This window comes from Tamandua tetradactyla, chromosome 22 (assembly GCF_023851605.1).
Source record: "Tamandua tetradactyla isolate mTamTet1 chromosome 22, mTamTet1.pri, whole genome shotgun sequence".
NCBI classification, from domain to species: Eukaryota; Metazoa; Chordata; class Mammalia; order Pilosa; family Myrmecophagidae; genus Tamandua; species Tamandua tetradactyla.
In genome coordinates, this window is record NC_135348.1 from 30,161,584 (window position 1) to 30,168,982 (window position 7,399).

A 7,399-nucleotide genomic window follows, 5' to 3' on the forward strand; every position below is an offset into this window, starting at 1 on the left:
ATTTCGATGCCCTTTACTTATTTAGCACTGTGTAATGCTATTTGCCAGACTTTATTCTGAGCCCTTTATCATTATTTACTGATTTAATTCCTAAAGAGACTTTTGACACAGGCACTACTATTATCTTCACTGTAACGATGAGGAAATTGAGTTACTAAGAATATAAGTGACTGACCCACGGCATATAGATAGTAATTGCTGGCAATAGGATTTGAATACAGTCAGTCTTACCCAGAGTCCCTGCTCTGAACCATTATGCTAAGCTGCTTCTCAATGTTTTTTTTTTTCCCTGCATGGGCGGGCACCAGGAATTGAACCCAGGTCTCTGAGAACTTTGCCTGCTGAGCCACCATGGCCTTCCCTCTACATTTTTTGATGTGTAAAAAGTTGTAACTCTCCCTAAGTTCAATAATGGACATAACATCAAGACAGAACATCAATAAGGAAATAAGTGCTTAAACAACATTGTACACCAAATAGACTGAACAGATATATAAGGAACACTCCACCTAAAAGCAGCAGATTGGTTGTGTGCATTCAAGTGTACACGGAACATTTTCCAGGATAGACCATATGTTAAGTCACAAAATAAGTTTAAATAAATTTTAAAAGATTTTAAACATACAGAGTTTCTTCTCTCATCACAATGAAATGATTAGAAATAAATAACAGGAGGAAAATTGGGAAATTCACAAACATGTGGCAAATAACTCACTCATAGATTCAAAGAAAAAACATGGAATGTTAGAAAATCCTTTGAGGTGAATTAAAATAAAAACACAAACAAACGAAAACTTATGAGATGTAGTGAAATCTCAGATGGAAATATATTTCTGTATATGCCTATACTAATAAGTGATAATGATTTTAAATCAGTTACCTACCTTCCTTCAAGACCTAGATAAAGATAAAAAGCCTAAATCCAATACTAGTAGAAGGGTGGACATAATAAAGATCAGAGTGTAGGTAAATAAATAGAAAATAGAAAAGCAGCAGAGAAAGTCAATGAGCCTAAAAATATTTTTTAAAAAAGGTGAAGAAAATTGACAAACCCTGGATAAGGTGTTTTAACTGGTGAATTCTATCAAACACTAAATAATAAATAAAAAGCAGATCCTTCTCAAAATCTTCTAAAGACGGAAGAGGAGGAAAGACTTTCTAACTATTTTATAGGGCCAGAATTACACTGCTCATAAAGCCATAAAAAGACACCACAAGAAAGGAAAACAAAGAACAATATTACTTATCAATATACATGCAAGAATATTTAAAATACTGAGCAAACCAAATTCTGTAACATATTATAAGGATTAAATAAAATGACTAAGTGGGATTTATTCCACAAATGCAAAGGTGGTTCCACATACCAGAATCCATACATTAATAGAATAAAGGAGAAAAACACATAATCATCTTAATTGGTGCAGAAAAACCAGTTTACAAAAATGTGGTAAATACATTCAACAAACTAGAAATGGGTAGGAACATCCTCAGTGTGATAAAGGGCACTTATGAAAAACCCTCATTTACAACATATTCAAGCGTAAGACTGAAAACTTTCTCCCTAAGACCAAGAACAAGACAACGATGCCTGCTTTCACCACCCGTATACAACATAGCTCTGGGAGTCCTGGCCAGAGCAATTAGGCAAGAAAAAGAAATAAAAGGCATCCAAATTGAAAGGAAGAAATAAAATAATTTCTATTTGCTGCTGACATGATCTTATATATAGAAAATACTGAAGAATCCACAAAAAAACGCTATTAGAGCCAATATACAAATTCAGCAAAGTTTCAGGATACAAGATCAATACACAAAGATTAGTTATACACAGTAGAAATGAACAATCTGAGGATGAAATTAAGAAAATGATACTGATTACATCAAAAAGAATAATATACTTGGGAATAAATTTAACCAAGGAGGTTTAAGTGTTATATACTGAAAAGTACAAAACATTGCTGAAAGAAAATTTTAAAGCCCTAAATAATAGGCATTATTCTCTTTTCATGGTTTGGAAGACTTTGTATCATTAAAATGGCACTTCACAACAGAACTAAATACAGATTCAGCATGATCCCTATCAAAATACTTTTTATTTTTGGCAGAAATGGTAACGCCAATCATAAAGGTAATGCAAAATTGTAAGGGACTTCAAATAGCCAAAGCAGTCTTAACGAGAACAGAGTTGGAAGACTCTCACTCCCTGATTTCAAAACTTACTACAAAGCCTCAGCAATCAAAACCAAGTATACTAGATAAGGATAGACATACAGACCAATGGATAAGGATTGAAAGTCTAGATTACACATGTATGATCAACTGATTTTTTGTTTCCTTTGGCATGGGCAGGCACCAGGAATCAAACCCCAGTCTCCAGCATGGAAGGCGAGAACTCTGCCTGCTGAGCCACGGTGGCCCACCCAATGGTCAACTGATTTTTAACAAAGGTGTCCAAGGCCATTAAATAAGGAAATACTAGCCTCTTCAGCAAAAGGTGCTGAGAGAACTGCACCTCCATATGCAGAAGAATGAGTTGGGAGCCCTACTTCACACCATTAACAAGAAATTAAAAAGTGGGTCAAAGACCTAAATGTATTAGCTAAATCCACAAAATTCCCAGAAGCAAACATCAGACTAAATCTTATAATTATCTTACATTAGGCAATGGTACTTTAGATATGAAATCAAAAGCACAAGCCACAAAAGAAAAAGATAGATAATTGGATTTCAACACATTAAAATTTGATGCACCAAAGGCCATTATCTATCAAGTGCAGACAACCTTTAGAATGGGAGAAAATATTTACAAATTATATGTCTTATAAGAGCTTAATATCCAGAATATATAATGAATACCTACAACTCAGCAATAAAAAAGACAATCCAATTTAAAAATAGGTAAAGATTTGAATACACAGTTCTCCAATATTTATATATAAATGGTCAACAAGCATTTGGAATGACGGGCAACGTCATCAGTCAATAGAGAAATGCAAACTATAACCACAGTAAGAAACAGTTTCACATACAGTAGAAAGGTTAAAAAAAAAAAACCCAGAAAACTGGAAAAGGAAAAATAATTGTTAATAAGAGTGTGGAGAATTGCATGCCTCCTAAATTGCTGGTGGGGATACAAAGTAGCACAGCCACTGTCGATAAGAGTTTGGTGATTCTGCAAAAAGTTAAAGATAGAATTATCAGACGGCCAAGAAATTCTATTCCCAAACATATACCCAAAATAACTGAAAACAAATATTCAAATAAATGCTTGTACATGAATGTCCACAGCAGCACTATTCACAATAGCCAAAAGATAAAACAGCTCAAATGCCCACCAATGGATGAAGGCGTAAACAAACTATGGTATTTACATATAATGAGATATAATTCAGCCATAAAAAGCTCGTGCTGATACATGCTACAATGTGAATGAATCTCAAAAACATTATGCTTCGTGAAAGAAACTGCTGGGGAAGTCACAGACATGTCTCGTGGCCATCTCCCAGGCATAGCCTACCCCATGCCCCCTCCCTGTTCCTTTTTCCATGGTGTAATGTTTCAATACGTTTGCATCGCAGACTGGGGAGAGGGTGGGGAGGAGACAGTAGATCTAATCAAATGGTTGGACCTTACCTTGAACCCAACACTAGGAACGAGAAGTTCTAGCTGCTTATCAGGGTAGGAACGATCAGAGACGGCATCCCCTCACACTGCTAAATACTAAATACTAAGTACTCAGCCCTCAGGTAGCACAGACTGTTCTTCCTTTCCAAAGTGAAGTAACGCGTGCAGAGTTGTCATCCACAGACAGTGACTCAGCAGTTGGCCTCCCTGGGGAACTGGCCATGACAGGGTCTCTTTCCCAACTCTTTTGATCTTGCTGTGCTGTGTAAGTAATAAAGCAGCTATTTGCTAGTCTCTGTTGTACCTGAGCCTGTGTTCCTACAAGGCACCATGCAGCAACTTCGACTACAGAAGCCAGACACAAAAAGTCCCCTATTGTCTGATTCCATTTAAATTAGATATTCAGAGTAGATAAATCTATAGAGACAGAAAGCAGATTAGTGTTTTGCCAGGAGATGGTAGGAGGTAAGGGGAATTGTGAGTGAGGGCTTAATTTGTATGGGTCTCCTTTGGGAGTGATGAAAATGTTTTTGAAATAGATTGAGGTGATGTTTGTACAATTCTAAGAATATATTATATACCACTGAAATGTAAACCATAAAATTTTTAATTTTATGTTAATGTGAGTTTCACCTCAATTAAAAAAGTTATGACCCTTATATTTTCATTAAAGATTGTACATTATAAGCTACCTTTATTACTACCTTTGATACCTTTAGAATTTAACATATTCTGACAAAAGCATTGTAGCACCAACTGTATTTTTATATATGTATATGTCTATGTATAAACACACACACACACACACACTTTTTACTCAAATCTGAGACACTTTCTCATATTATGTGTATTGTGCACTTGTGTTTACTGATATGCCAGCTGTTTACCATTCATTTTAGAAAATTATATTATGCCTTGAATTTTTATATTTCTATTACATTTTTAGCTTTAATTTACAGATCTGATTTGTTTTCCTTCTGATAATATTGATTGTCTCTAGCCCATTTTAGTTTATATTTAAATATGTATCTTTTTTTATTTTAGGGCATAAATAGATACATATTGATTCATTAATAAGAAATTAGAGGATCTTAGCACCTTTAAATTTCCTCTATTCTCCTTTTTGGTTATAATTTTATTTTAGTAATTCTAGCTGTTCAGTTTTGCACTTAAATATCTATAACTTAAAGTCACAGCTTTAGTAGAAGCTACTTATATAACATAAGCTACATATTCAACATAAGTTGAAGAATTCTGAGCTTTTCCTATTTGAAAATAACATCTATTTCCTGTATACTCTGAACGTCAGTTTGGGACATGTAAGGTACAAAACATTTGAGTCATGCTTTCTCATATGAAAGACATTATAGACGCTGCTTTCCAGTTTCTGAGCATTGAATTTTGTGGTTGATAAGTCTGAGATGAGCTTGATTTTTTGTTTTCTTTTACAGATGAATTGATTTTACTTAAATTTCCCAAGAATATTTTTTTATTGAAGTTCAGTTCTTCCTTAAGATTGACCTGGTTTTTACAATCTACCCCCTTCCACTTTGGGAAATTCAGTCTAAGCTATTAATCAGCTCTTCCTTTATTTAGAAACTTTTATTGACTATATGTTTGAATATTCAAAGATTACTTATTTTATTTGCTATGACATTGACTTTTTTATGTTATTTTTCCATATCCTTCATTGTCTTTCTATTCCTTTTTACTCTTTGCTCATTTCTAGTTTGGTTTTGCATATTTTCAAAACATTGTCCAATGACCCTTTTTTTTGCTAATACTAATTCAATGTTCATTACAGTAATGCTATTTTTTCTTTTACACTTTTTTCCCTGAAATCAATTTGCTCACTTTTGATCTCCATGTGTTATATCGTAGATAGCAATTGAGTAATTATTCCAGAGAGGACATATTTTAAATCCTTCATTTTCTTTTTTGATTTGTTAAAATTTGAACTACTTTGTGTTATAATTTTTTTTTTGTTTGCCCCTTTCCCTTTTGGATTGTTATAGCTCTACTCAGTCCTTTCCAGATTGCATTTACCCCTTAATGGTGCTTGCTCGCCATAGCTATTTTGTGAGAGTGGATTTGAAAGAAGAGAAAGGTCAATGAGCTGAAATAGCTTACTTTGAACATTTTTTCTCTTGCTTGCAAATTTCTCTGCCCTCAAGGTAGCAAGTAGTCTCTTTGGTTTTGTTTTCTTTCACGGACTCATTGTATGATAATGTGGTGTTTTCTTCTTTCCAGCTGACAAACTTGAAAACTGCTTGGCTGTTTGCTCCTCAAATCTTCTCCTTCCTCCTGCCTGCTGATAGCTTGCTTCTTGGGACAGCATGTTTGGATGGATTCTTTCTTAGCTTGTTTTCCTATGACACATTACCTGTCTGATAAACAACATTCTAAGGCATCTCCTTGCTTGCTTTCCTACACAAACCATTCAATTTCAATTAAAGACATCTGATGACATTCAGGAAGTAAAACCTAATTTATCACTTTCTGTATAAATGTAGGAACAGTTTTCTCTCCTGGCTCTCTTGGTCTGGTTTGTTAGTTTTGGCAGATGGGTACCTGTTGGGGATTGAATCATGTTCTCAACAATAGGTATGTTCAGGGCCCAACCTCGAGTCCTGTGGGTGTGTACCTACTTATATTATGACCTTGAGGATATTGTTTGTTAAGGTATGAATGAGGATGAGCCTTAATCCAATATGGCTGATGTCCAAGAAAACACAACTGGACACAGAAAAGGAAGTTACATAGTGCAACAAGAAAATGGAAGTGAACACAATCCAGAAAGAAAATGAGAAGACGCTGCCATGTTCATTGCCACGTCACAGAAAATGTCAAGGACCAATGAATGTTGGCAGTCAACCCAAAAATACCAGTCTTGAGAGAAGACATATTGCCTGGCTGGCATTTTCCAATTTTGGACTTTCCTAGTCTCAACACCATGAGCTGATATATATTTAAAAAAATGGGCTTTTCTGCCTGATGCATATAACAGACAATTTATGACACCAGGGTTTAAAAGAAAGAAAGTTCAGTGCTATGTGCGAAGCAGGAGATCAGACGGTATATTAGCCCAAAAATCTGTCTCTCCAAGTCTAAGGAGTTTAGAGTTTTTATAGATTCAAACAAGAGGAGATGGAGTTGTTCCCATTACAGTATCAAAGACAAGCAGGGCTGAGACTAGTCCACAACGACCATCACGAGAGTAACTATGAACAGGGCTGAGACTAGTTGATTTTCAGTAATTTCAGGTGTTAATTTTTGGCTATTCTACAATATAGGAAGAAAATATATATATATATATATATATATATATATATAATAATTTAGTAATCATAATCATGTGTTAATTCTTCATTTCTCAGATACAGTCAATAAGTTTCTATTGATAAGCCAACCCATTGTAGTTTTTTGTTTTTTTTTTTTTAGTTTAGGAAACTAAAACAAACTGATTCCACTTTAAGTTTTTTAAGCATCATTACTAATTTTATCACAGGCAAGTTTTCTTTTCTATTTCTGATTTGCCTTCTCACTGGAGAACTGGATTCAGGAGGAAAATGGGCAGAATGACATTTGCTGTCTTCAAGGGTAAATCAAATGTGTTTTGGGATTTTATATATGAGCCTCGTAAAAATGGTCAGTCAGGTCACAAAGTTATCAAAAGATATAATGGACTTAATGTAAAAATAATGGCTCTATGCATTGTTGTTTTTATAATTCTGTTCCTTTCCAAAGTCTTCAGCCATATATACCATCCATT